This window comes from Bactrocera oleae, chromosome 6 (assembly GCF_042242935.1).
Source record: "Bactrocera oleae isolate idBacOlea1 chromosome 6, idBacOlea1, whole genome shotgun sequence".
NCBI classification, from domain to species: Eukaryota; Metazoa; Arthropoda; class Insecta; order Diptera; family Tephritidae; genus Bactrocera; species Bactrocera oleae.
The window spans coordinates 18,291,002-18,304,292 of NC_091540.1; the positions used below are offsets into that span (position 1 = coordinate 18,291,002).

Below are 13,291 nucleotides of genomic sequence, written 5' to 3' on the forward strand. Positions count from 1 at the left end.
AAAAAAGATTGGTTTTCGAAGGGCAATTTTCATAAATTAGAAATTTATTTTTTAATTATTTATCTATTCTTCCTCGATGTCACGACATGACCCCGCAAACATAAACTAGACATTTTGACATACATTTTTATTAGAATAGTTAAATATAAAATGCAAAGTAGAATACTAACTCAAAAGGCCAATGCGGAGACGCCGTTTAAACACGATTGAGCAGAAAAAATCGAATAGAAGAACGTCTTGAAGGCTATATAGGATAAGGACTATACCGACTATTTTGAAGACTGGAAAAGCGTTGAAAAAAATATTTTTTTTTATCACAGTAGTATATTGGTTCAGCGTTGGTCGAAGATATGTATCATACTTGTATTGCTGTTCTGTAATTCTGTTGTGACGCTAATGTAACGTTTTTATTAGTAGAAATGTTCCTAAAATAAATTTAGGGATTGTCGCTGAGTTACCAGTTCTTCGCAATGAAATCTGAAGGCGTTCGGTTTTCATATAACCCACAGTAGTTAACAGCCGTAACTTTGTCTTGATGACATTTGTAAGCGATAAAAAATACCAAAAGGCGAGTAATTAAATTCGAGTACCATAATCTCAATAACGAACCTAAAACATTTTCGCATTACAAATTGTATGGAACGAACGTGCAAGCTTGGTTAAATGGCTCTTTTTAAATACGTGTGAAAAGTTTCAGAGATCACCTTACACTAAATTGTTCATCATACATTCGACTTCAAAACACTTCTTCCGAGTCATATGATTTCTTTTGGCCCCTCCACAACAACTTTTACCAACGCCAGTGAACCCATTTATATGATTTAGGTATATGTCTAATTATGGTTATACTTATAACATTGTGTAGGTGCCTGGTGTAACCTGAATATAAAAATCATTAACGTTTATGTCACCACAATATGTATTGCTGGTATACATTTTTATTTTCTGTTTTTTATTTACAAAAACCCGTATGCAAAGCTTTGTCCATTGCGAAATCGCTTTGCATTTGCTTACTAATATGTAAGTATTTGCATTAGTATGTGGGGTATTAGAAATATTACAAGGCATTAGAATAAGCAAATATTTAATGAGTAATGGACTTAGAAATGACGTACTAAAAATTGAGGTCAAAGCTCCTTTTTGTGACAGAAAGAGGATGTATATCGAGATGTGATAGTATGAGGTCGGTCATAGGTCATATAGTGATTCCATAGACCTCAGTTAACTTCATGGGGTTAAGTCAATCTGGGATTTTCAAACAATGTTTTTTTTTATTTAAATATATTTTAGGCTCCTATAATCTTTTTTTATAAACAATTTACTGCGCCGGTGATCGACCCACATTATTAATAAAGGGAGAAGTTCAATTCTCTTTTTCTCACTGGCAGAACAAATGATCAAAGTAAGGCCTTTTTTGAGAGTTTTAGACAAGCCGTTAAAAAAGACGGATTGCTCTATGCAAGTGTTAGTTATCTTCTCTGGCATATGCACAGTAATTTCTCACTAGAAACTACAAAATAAGGCATAAAATAACTCTCATCTCTTGTAGTAGGAAACCGTAGGCTCTTTTAATGGGCCCAATATAATAATAGGTTATCCTGCCAAGGTTTAGAACTATATATATATCTACCCTTAAGTTTACAGTAATTTCATTAGATATAAGGTATTAGAGGCATTTCATGATCTTAGATCCGAGGATATTTGGGCATATGTATCAAGAAATTTGTGAAATTTCGGCTCAGTTATCCAAAGTCAACCTTTTTGTTCTCTCCTAGTTGGTATTGTATTGGCCTAAGAGATTCCAATTGGAACTCAATCTAAATTATCTTGGAATACCGAATGATACTGTATACCACTAAGTGGGACCCATTTCTAAACCGCAACTTCATACATCGAAACTCAATCATAATTTCGGCCATCTACTATTGGGTTTCTCTACTTTTCACTGGTTTAGTGTTTCCTTAGCTTATAAACATTATATATTTGTGCTACTTTTCGAACAGTTACGAAGAATTTCATAACAAAACTTCTAGTCTACAAAAAAAAAAAAAAAATAATAACAAATAGTCGACTGCAATGTGTGAACCCAGCCAGCTTCGCTGAGGTAATCCAAGTGTAAATAAGGTTGTGAAAGCATAACATTTGATCGCTCAAACACACCCAAATACCAAAACTAGCGGCTTGTGAAGCGCACAAGTTCCGCTTTCCACTTTTTTCGCAAACTCCAAAATGCGTGTGACTAACTCGCGTCAGTAAAAATAAAATTTGCATTTCTTAATTTTCTAAGCTAGTCAAGCAGAGTCAGCCCAAACGAGAATTCACAACAAAAACACGTTCTTAAATATTTGGCAAAGCTAGAAATACAAACGACGCCATTCTTTTGAGGATTCTAACAGTTTTATAGCAAACTTCGTGTCGTGTCTTTCACGACCATTCAGGCGGCAAATGTGGCGAGCGTGAAAGGCTTAGCAAATTCAGCATAGAAATGTTTACACACACACATATATATCTATATAGTATGTATATATAGACAAATATTTTGCGGCCTTTTACTTGGCGTTTTCTACACGTTCTGCGAGCTTAGCCTTTGGCCTAACAACTGTTGTTGGCCAGTCTTGTCCAGCGTTTTATTGTTTTCTATTTTACTTCTAATTCTTTTTTCTTTTCTTTGATTTGCATTTGTAATTTAAAACCAGTTGTGAGGTCTTTCTATAACTTAATAGACGGACGGAGGGCAGCTTGGCGGTAAAGCGCATATGCAGAGTTTTATACGTGGCTGTGTGTGTCTCTCTTTGTATGTGCTGTTGCAAAAGTAGCAGGCATATAAAAATCAGTAATAATTTCCGCAATGCTGGTGATGGTGTAGCGAATTAAGAACAACACGTTTGGCGCAATCTACGCCGCCATAAAGCAGCTTAGGCGCGTTGATAGCAAGACCAAGTCGCCGCGCAGCTGGAAGTTAGTAGAAGTCGTCAAAAGTCCAAAGAACTCATTCAACAACCATAAGCTGAGACTACCGTTCCCATTCACGCAGCAGCGACAAGCACCTGCATTTCGTTGTTTGTATGTCTGTGTTTATAGCGGCTGATATTGGCCAATTGTGCGGCAATAATAATAAAATACAAGCCGAGGTTTGGACTGCATGTAGTCCATGGGTGTCTTTCAACGCTCACTACTAGCTATTTTCAGTAACTAAGTAGATACATATGTACTATATAATATATTACGATATGACTCTTTGACTAACTGCGTGCTCACAATGGCGTTTAACAGTCGATGCTATATATATGTATACTAAATACAAACATACACATCTTATAAGCATATACTTACAAGCATTCAAATTTATTTCATTTGTACCTATAGCATTTATTATACACGATTACATCGCCATTTATTGCTGTCACCGCTCTCTTGACGCTCACTGTCACACACGCCTTCTTAGCCAATTATAACCCGCTTAATGCCACAGTACCGTGTTGTAAATAGTTTGAATTGCCGCAATAATCACTACCAAGTCATTATGTATAACCATTCTTCACACATTTTCTTGTCATTTCATTGCCTGAAAAGCGTGTGTTGTCCAGAAAAAAGTGTTTTGAAGAAACTTGTAATTGCTATTTTACTGTGTCCTATCTATACAATGAAGTACAGTGTTATCCAATTGCCACTATTTCCGGTATTCAGGGGACGCGTCAAATATGACAATATGTATTTTCAAAGAATGCAATATATTAGGGTATTTTTAAATAATCATTGACTTACGGATTTTCTCACAGATTTTTAAGATATTAAATAAAAATACACTGAAAGAAATTTAGTAGTAGTTTGATTTAAAAAACCAAAGTTTAGTAATTATTTCTGTTCATACGACTATAAGGAAAAACTCTGGATGAGATAACAGTGTTTTTGAATGATACTTTAAAGTTACCACCAGCACCTTAGCTTATATTATATATTGCAGAAGACAAAATTAAATTTTAACGAAATTTTCGTAACAGCTGATTTATTTCTGTTCACTTTGAATTTTGAATTTTTATTGAACTATTTGTGCATAGAACATATCCAATAACCACGTACGTCACTTGAGACAACAATATTTGACCTATGAAATTAATATATGCACAAAGTGCGATAGCCCAGACCCCATTATGGTTGTAGACTATGGATACACATATGCATTTTATGTAAAATTGTATGAAAGTGCAATTTTTTACAGACAGATTAAGAGTCTCTAAAAATATTTCCTATTGTGCCATTCTTTTTGTGCTTACGTCAATCTTATTGTCGGCTTGACGGAAGATTGATAGTAAAATTATTTGAAAATCGTTCGTCATTTGCAAAAGTGACAAAAATTAATTAGTATAAGAGTAAAAGCAACAAAATCAATGATATTTACATATGTATTCATATTTTAAGAGAACTAATACAAACAATTGTTAGTACTTTGTAGCATACCCTTTATTGTCTAATACCGCTGCACCTCTTCTAGGCATAGACTGAACGGCTACGGCTACGGCAAGTGCTCTGTGGAATAGTATACCAGAACTCTTGAACCTTCTCCCAAAGTTCCGCTTATTTTTTTGGTTTAACAGATTCAATATTTTCCTTAACGATTTTCCATAAGTTTTCGATTGGATTCATATCTGGTGATTGTGCGTGCTGGCGTTCTTGAAAAAATTTGAGCACCAAATTCTTGCTGCAGTGGACTTAAACGAATCGCGTCGATAATCTTGCAATATTTTGAGCGACTTTCGCCGTCGTTTTTTGTGGTATATACATATATCTTCCACGATATACAATATATGCCCAAACTCGCTCTTAACCCTGGTAATAATATATCTTCGCATATGCAAAATACATACAAGTAGTATTTTTCAAATACCATGAAACAGAAAAGTAACTCAAGGTGAAAAATCACAAAAGGGCTCAAAGCTATCATGAGTTGTTGCTGCTTTGCGTAACGCTCCCAAAAAGTTTACATATTTCTTCATTATTATATGTACATACAAGTATACACCATATAGCATTACCTAATTCACGCGAAATACGGCAAACGACAAGTGTCACCGCAAGCGAAGTGAAATATTTGAATAGCACTGTGTTTTTGACAAATGCTGGGTTTGGTAAAGAATTTTACTCCTCAAAAATATGTAGGGCTTAGTGTCCATTAGGTTGATGAGAAATTATAAAAAATGAACACCAACAAAAAATTAAGAAAGCAAAGAAATAATGGGAAGTGACCTAAGCCAAGCCAATGACTGACATCCCGTGTGCTTTGTGTTGTGTTTAGTGAAGATGAGTATGTGGGGAATACGTATGTTATGTAGACATATTATTTATGTATGTATAATTCTATACACATGTGAATAATATTGGTACTGTTTTGTTAATTTACCTAGGTACTCAGGTGTGGCTCTCGAAATTTTAATTAGGCTCTTTTGCATAGAAATTCAAAATTACCTACTTTTTAAATAAATTAGCTGTTTTGAAATACAAACAAGCAAAAACGTTAACTTCGACTGCACCGAAGTTACTTTCCCAAGTGCATTTCTTACAGGTCAGTTTATATCTATATGCTATACTTGTAGGGTGATGCGATCTGAACAATTTTCTCGACGAATGCACCAATACCTTAGGCAATCATCCATGCCAAATATTATGAACATTTGTATATCTGGTCAAATATAAAAGATTTTATATAAGAACTGGGTTTGGAACAGTCAGTTTATATGACAGCTATACGATATAGTGGTCCAATTTCAGATATATGCAGCCTATTGCAGCTTTTGGTATGAAATGTGGCCGCTGAAGTAGGATTTAAAAAGAAGAGTGGAATTAGGATTTAAAAAGAAGAGTGATACCAAAGACTGTGGAAAGGTTTAAGTGTCACCTAGTATATGATGATTTTGGTTTCAGAGTAATTAGTTTAGTTAGTACAGAAATTCGAACGAGAAACAGAATACAACTGATCAGAGGCTTACATCTACTTACATTTTTCCATTATTTCCACTGCCCTTAGATTGTACGAAAAGCAAATGGGCCTGGTATTGAGTAGAAACAAAATGAAATATGTACCCACTGTTGACATCTTAGTATTTGTTGATAGTTATAACCTTGAATTTTATTTCAAGTTCATCCCCTTTAGAACCTGTGACATAATCTTTCGTTTGCCGACAAATATTGCTTAAGACTAATCTGATAGGGTCTTTGAAAGTTATAAACCATAAATATATGGACTTTTTACATTGGCGACAGCGAATGCTACGAAGCATTGAGAAACCAGTGGTATGACCCATATGACCAGATCTTAAGTAAAATACATAGTACAGTCAACTGAAATCCAGCGATTACTTTTCTGTATTTTCTGTACACGGAATCTAACTCGGAAAATATTCGATACGGTACTTGTTTCTGACAAACAGGTCTTATCTTCATTGGGAGAGAGTGAAGAAAGGCTTGACTTCAGTTGATATTTCGAGTCAATCAAAATACTGAAATAGCGTTTTTCATGCTAGCATACTAAAGTGAACTACGTTCACGGAAATTCAAAAATCTGAAAAAATTCAGTTGTATTAGTAGAGAATGAATATATAGCAGCACCTATCATATAGAGTAGAAATATATATCAGTTGGAATTAAGATATGTACATAAATTTTATTCTTTTTAACTTCAAAAATATGGTGGTAAAAGTGAAGCAAATATAGAGAGTAATGTGTAAAATACAAAATATTCTTTTCTTTATTTTTCGATAATCACTTTTCGCAGAAAAAGTTTTATTTCAGATGTTTAAGTGATCTTACGTGAGAGATTGGATTTAGCTTCTTCGGTTCAAAGTGATTAGCAGAAATGAATATAAGATACATAACGAATAGAGAGGGAATGGAAAGCGCTAAGTAAATGAAAACAAAGCAAGAAAGGAACATATGAATTGAAACAAATGACCGAATGTTGAAAATGAAATGAATGGTTTTTAGAATAATTTAAAGCCATTTAGTAAATAATTAAAATTCGAAGAATAAATTAATTAAATTTTAATTTTTGCCTATAGTAGCGAATGACGCTTTGTTATTTTACCAACAACAATAAGTAGTATTTTGTTATCTTTAAAGAACATAACTAAATTAAATTAATAAATTGAAATTTGTAATATTTATCTTATATACAAGCATGTATGTGTTTATCATATATATATTATAGATAACAATTTTCATTAAGTAAAATCTCTAAAATCATCTTTTGAAAGTCCACTAAATTATGACTGGCTTAATTTCGCTTTCAACTCAACCAAAAGAAACGAATTGATTAATGACACCGAAATTCAAGGCTGCCAGCTGAGCTGATTTTGGTTGCTTGATATTTATTTATCAGAAACTGAAAATAAGTTTAACTGGTTAGTGTTGATGATGTACCTCTCAACACAAACACTCTTGAGTTTTAATTGCTTTGGATAACTTGTATAAAAAATCACAGTTGGTTTGTACCTTGGAACACTTTTGCAACGTTCAAACTGAACAGAGGATGTGATAAGAAAATACTTTTTGACTAACAAATTACGTTTTAGAGGGAACGTAGCTCTACCAAAACCAAGAGCTGATTGATGTTTATGAGTGTTTGGAGGTGCTCAATCGTAATAAATCCAATTTTTGTATCGACGCGTGACATTTTTAATTTGAAGCTTTGGTAAAATTGCATGAATCGTATTCCTACCGCAACCATGGTGCTCTTCAGATATGACTCTTAGCGTCTCTTTCCTTTTATCGAACATTTAAATAATATTCGCTGGAAAAAAATCAACGAGTTTAAGACTTTTTTATAAACAAAAGATAATTCATAACGAAAAGCCCTCAATTTCAACTATCTTAAGTAATAAAACCGAGTTTTGCTAACGAATTTTTTGAAGCGATTCCAAATATAAAAGTATATCACTTATGATGAGCAAGCCAACTACGGTAAGTATTATAAAACTCTGCAATAATTATAAAGATTGTTCACGATTTTAAAATTGCCACTTGCCTACTAAGTCTGAACATTTCAAGATTACCCGTATTTTGTTTAATTCACCACATTGAATGCGAAGGCTTACAAAATCACTTTGGGTAACAAGCACCTTCGGCGACTTCAAAATTGAAATACATACATAGCTATGTAATTCATCAGCGGCATCACACAAAGTATAAGTAATGGTATATATGTATATACACAAACATCGGCTGTAATTGCAGAACTTAAGCCACGCTTTAAAAACACAGCAACACCTTAAGCCACAAAGACTGAAGGCTTCGCCGGTCCAGTCGATTGCTTATCTTGAATGCGTGACTATCGAGCATAGATCGGAAAATGTAAACAATTATAATTTAATCAATTGTAAATTGCTGTAATTTATCAGCTTCCAAAGGCAGTCGACTTCTAGCAGTCGGCGAATTAGCGAAGTGTTTGGCTAACTGACTCGGGCTATGTAAGATCACCGTAAATACTTCCTTCAACATGAGCAGAGCAAGTTAGTCATTTTTGTTTGAAAAGAAAATAATTGCTTTATATACATATTTTTTAATTTAAAAACATTTAGACAATTATAGATGTAACCAACTTTGGAGGTGTTAAGCTACGGCACTTTTCAATCAAATGCTGAAGATTATTAAATAAACTAATTTTATAAAAAAAAAAAAAACAATTAACAGTAAGAGCATTTTAGTATTTTACTGAAACCCATATATTACAAAGACAGTGTAGAATCGATCCATATAAAATACCAAGAATGAAGAAGACCAGATCGCGATACGCAACGAAACTTTGTCAAACTTTGATAATAATTGTAAAGAAAGCTTTCGTTCTTTCATTAATGACGTCACGAATTTCTGTCCGATATGCTCCAAAAAAGTAACGAATTGAAACTATCGTAATCCCCATTTCTAACATTCTTGATGAAGTACTTTAATTTTCGCTGAGAAGACTGCACTTAACAATAATAAGACTAAGAGCAAGTTCTTCTTAGAGATGAGTCTAAGTGAGTCTGAGTGAGTACTAGTAATACTGTAGATATATCGAATATTAGACAAAAAATAAAAATATTATTAAAGATATTCTAGTTTAGAAAATTTCCAGGTAGAAGTGAGAAAATTATAACTAACCTGATGGTTTAATCGAAAGTATATTAAATCTAATGGAGAAGTATGTTTCCAAATCCATAATACTAAATCTGAAGATAAATTTGAAATATAAAAGTCGTGACCTGTCGTGAAAGCTAGTTTGAACTATTTTAATTTAACGCAGGGTATATTATCTACGGACTCAAATACTTCATAACCGATTTACGTGAAACTTTAAGCTAAATGTGTCACAACCCTAATATTCGCGCAAAGTGTAAAAGTCGTCTTCTTAGAAAAGATTTTAATTCAATCATGTAATATCATGTTCCCACCAAAAGTTTTAAGTGATTTGATTACATTTAATCTAGACTGTTCTCACTGTCGTTGGAGAATTATAAACTGCTGCTTTTGACTAGCCGATCGAAGCTGTGGCATTTTTTCATCGCCACAACTCTATTAGATTGGCTTCGGCAACCTCACTTCACATTATTTTCCTTTTTTATACCCTGAACAGGGTATATTAAGTTTGCCACAAAGTTTGTAACACCCAGAAGGAAACGTCGGAGACCTTATAAAATATATATATAAATGATCAGCATGATGAGTTGATTTGATTTAGCTATGTCCGTCCGTCTGACCGTCCGTCTGTATATATGCAAGCTAGTCCCTCAGTTTTTAAGCTATCGATCTGAAATATTGTACTTGTCCTTTTCTCACTTGCAGAAGCTGCTCATTTGTCGGAACGGCCGATATCGGACCACTATAGTATATAGCTGCCATACAAACTGAACAATCGGAAGCAAGTGCTTGTATGGGAAACTTGTTTATTTGACGTAATATCTTCACGAAATTTGCCATGAGTTATTTTCTAAAGTAACAATGTAATTCCCGAAGAAATTGCTTTGATCGATTGACTATAGCCTATGCTGCCATACAAACTGAACGATCGAAATCAAGTGCTTGTATGGAAAACTCTTTCATTTGACGAGGTATCTTGACGAATTTTGGCATGAGTTATTTTCTAAAGCAAGAATATAATCTCCGAAAAAAATATTTAGACCGGATCGCTATGTCATACTGCTATCATATAAACTGCACGATCAGCGTAAAGTGCCTGCTTCGGTGCAACAGAAGTTAACGTTTTTTTTGTTTGATACTATTTTCTACCATTTTCACTTATTTGATTAAGTGTCGGTCGGAACATGGTATAGGTCACAATAAAAACTTCGGATGAGTCTCAAAGGTGGGCACCACATGGACGGAGAATCCTTTAGCTTAACGTGAGATGGCGTCATAAACTAAAAATCCCTATGATTGCCTAGAATACTGACAAAGTTTGAAGACATCTCATCAAATCGTTCTCAAATTATTGGTCTCAAAGTGAAGATTGTGGCCCTTTGAACCTTGAAACATTTTACTATATGTATGTATACTTGCAATATCCAACTTTATCCTGTATACTTATGTTACCAACAAAATAATTATTATTGATTTCTGAATATTCATCATATTTCATTGACATACAGAATTACCTATTGTACATATACCCAATGACCCGAGTTATTTACTTCCCACACATGTTGTCTTTATAATATGAAATATCTGTTCTGTCGATTGGACATATTGCCTGGCTACCCCTATCATCGTTATAACACGAGCTAACTACCCCATTCTTAGGTTATATTTACCTTTACTACGCAGTATCATCGATTATTCCTCCATAAAATTCATTTCATTTGCGTTTTTCTGCTCTCTTTGTTTATTTACCTGTTTCGAATGTCTTGCGTTTGTTTACGAAGAAAGTTTTTCCTATTGTAACAGGCGGTTATTATACCCGAGCTAATGGTGGCATATATGTATGTATAAAGGGTACTTACAAACTAAGGTTTAATTTTACATTAAAAACTTATAAAAAAAATTATAATTTTATGTTTTAAATCATTATAGTTACAAATTTATCCAGTCAATAATACATTTCCGAGGCATAGAAGTATTCCCTTTCATTCTTATGTTTTTACACGTCATAAACTATATGAATTCTCTTTTTTTTTACTTAAACACCAAAATTAATTTTGAAATACCCTGTATAAAGCATGATAGGCACTTAATTGAAGTTAATAGTTCTGTGGTTTAACGGATGCGTCACTAGAAGTTCAATATCAAATATAAATACATATGACACATGTTTTTACATCTATATCTCTTGAAAACATGTGCGATATTTATGAAAAATTTATGCGGCCTATAGATTAATTTTCTATACCAATTCGAAATGGGATGGCGGATATTTAAAATTTTAATGCTTGTAAGCTTGCCATCATTACTATTGAAATGGTTATGTAGATTAGTTGAGGTAGTTTTTTGGACAGGTGTGCCATAACCTGCACCAACTGTCGTCAAATCGGTCACGAAAAATAGCAGTGCGGGTTATTTCATGCGTGTTATAGCATTGAAGCATATGATCTGCACAGTGTTTGGCCCTTAACAATGTGTCGTTACATTTTTAAATTTTTACAAAGGCTCGAGAAAATGGATAGACACCCACCATATATTCGTCGTCGTAACATACGCTGCTGATAGTTCAAAATATGTTGCCTTAATTTGGTATCGTACCAAATCATAAGGAAACATAATCTTTAAATTACCATTAATATCGATAATAATGGCAGTCTCAAAATCGAACGTGAAAGTAACGAATTTCATTTACTTTTCAGCTACAAAGGCATGTCAGCCGACTGGACTAAAAGCCTTCTATGTGAAACATATTGGACTTAATAGAAGCTTATCACCGTGCCTCGTTTAGCCAAACGAAAAACGATTGGTCATGTTGAGCACATCAAAAAGTGAAGAATAGGGTCTACAGACGAGAGACGAGACTACGAAGTTTGCTTTATTGTTAGGTTTTTAAGTTGAAGGTTAGACAATAATATAGAATATTTTGAGAAGGTCAGCGGCTGAGTTTGCACGGCATGTGCATTACTAACTGATTATAACCACGTTCAAGGTTCCATACAATTTCTGAGAAAGTGAAATATTCAATATATTATATATATATATTTTTTTTAATGACCATCTGATTTCTCTTATAACATTATGAAGCTTCGTTATTGAGACAATAAGGATTATGGTTACGTGTATTCTGTAAAAAATATTTTATTCGAAATATTAGCTGGAAATATAGTTATAAAAATTACAGATGAAAAAAAATCGGAAACCTTTAGAAAATATTAACTTGAATTAAATTTCGGACAAAATTTTAATAAATTGATATACGTACATAGATATATACATACATATATATTATTTCCACTCAAAAAAATGTCTCGCAATCGAAATGAATTGATGGCCTTATTTGGATTTTTTTTGTTTCGAAAGAACTTTTTTAATGCTAAATGAACCAGGAATTTCAACATTGTGTTCTCAAACAGAATTGGAACAAAGAATAAACTTATTGCGAAACCCAATTATTTCCTATTCCGAAAATTTTAATCGAATTAAAATACAAAACAGTTCTGCCAAATATATTTCGAAAATTTAACTTTTTTACCCCCCTTTTTGCTGAGGACTTTTCTTAGTCTGCTTATATATAGTACTCTCCGTATATATTATTTATACATATGTCTCGTACATAAACTTTTGAAACACTATCAGTTCCATGACACTTCAGGCGCACATTTCCAGTGACACGAGTCACAACACTTTATCAGTGAACCCCCACGAACACACAACGCCTTGCATAGCCGATGAAGCAGCAACCAAAATAATTCCCCACCCATGAGCGTGCGAAAGACAGGTGTAGCGCCACCGAAAGGCTATCAAAATATATATATGGTAACATATATAATTTTAACTGCACCTACAACACTTCACAAGAGACACGGGGCATTATACGATAAGCACAAGCAGGTGCTTGGGAGAATACTATAAGTACAAGCTTACACATTTATATACGTCATATGTATATGTAGGTATAGTGTTGTATATAATATTCGTCAATCGAGCATGTCATTCGTGTCGTTTGGCCTTGAACTTTTCGTTTATACTCGTTGATATGTACGTTTTACTAATAATTTTTGCTTTTCTTTTCATTATAGTTTTTCGCTCGGCGGTTTTGTGGTTTTATAGCTTTCGCTTTTCCCAGAAGGTAAATGTGCCGCATAAAAAATTATGAATTCTGATATTCTAGAATTTGTTTATTTGT

The 13,291-nt window shown here is 33.5% G+C and overlaps 1 protein-coding gene across 10 annotated transcripts in view; it reads right to left on the bottom strand.

Moving 5' to 3' along the window:
- Positions 1-13,291, bottom strand: part of LOC106621987 (bicaudal D-related protein homolog) — a 76,480-nt gene that overhangs the window by 56,006 nt on the left and 7,183 nt on the right. The gene's annotated exons all lie outside the window — the stretch shown is intronic.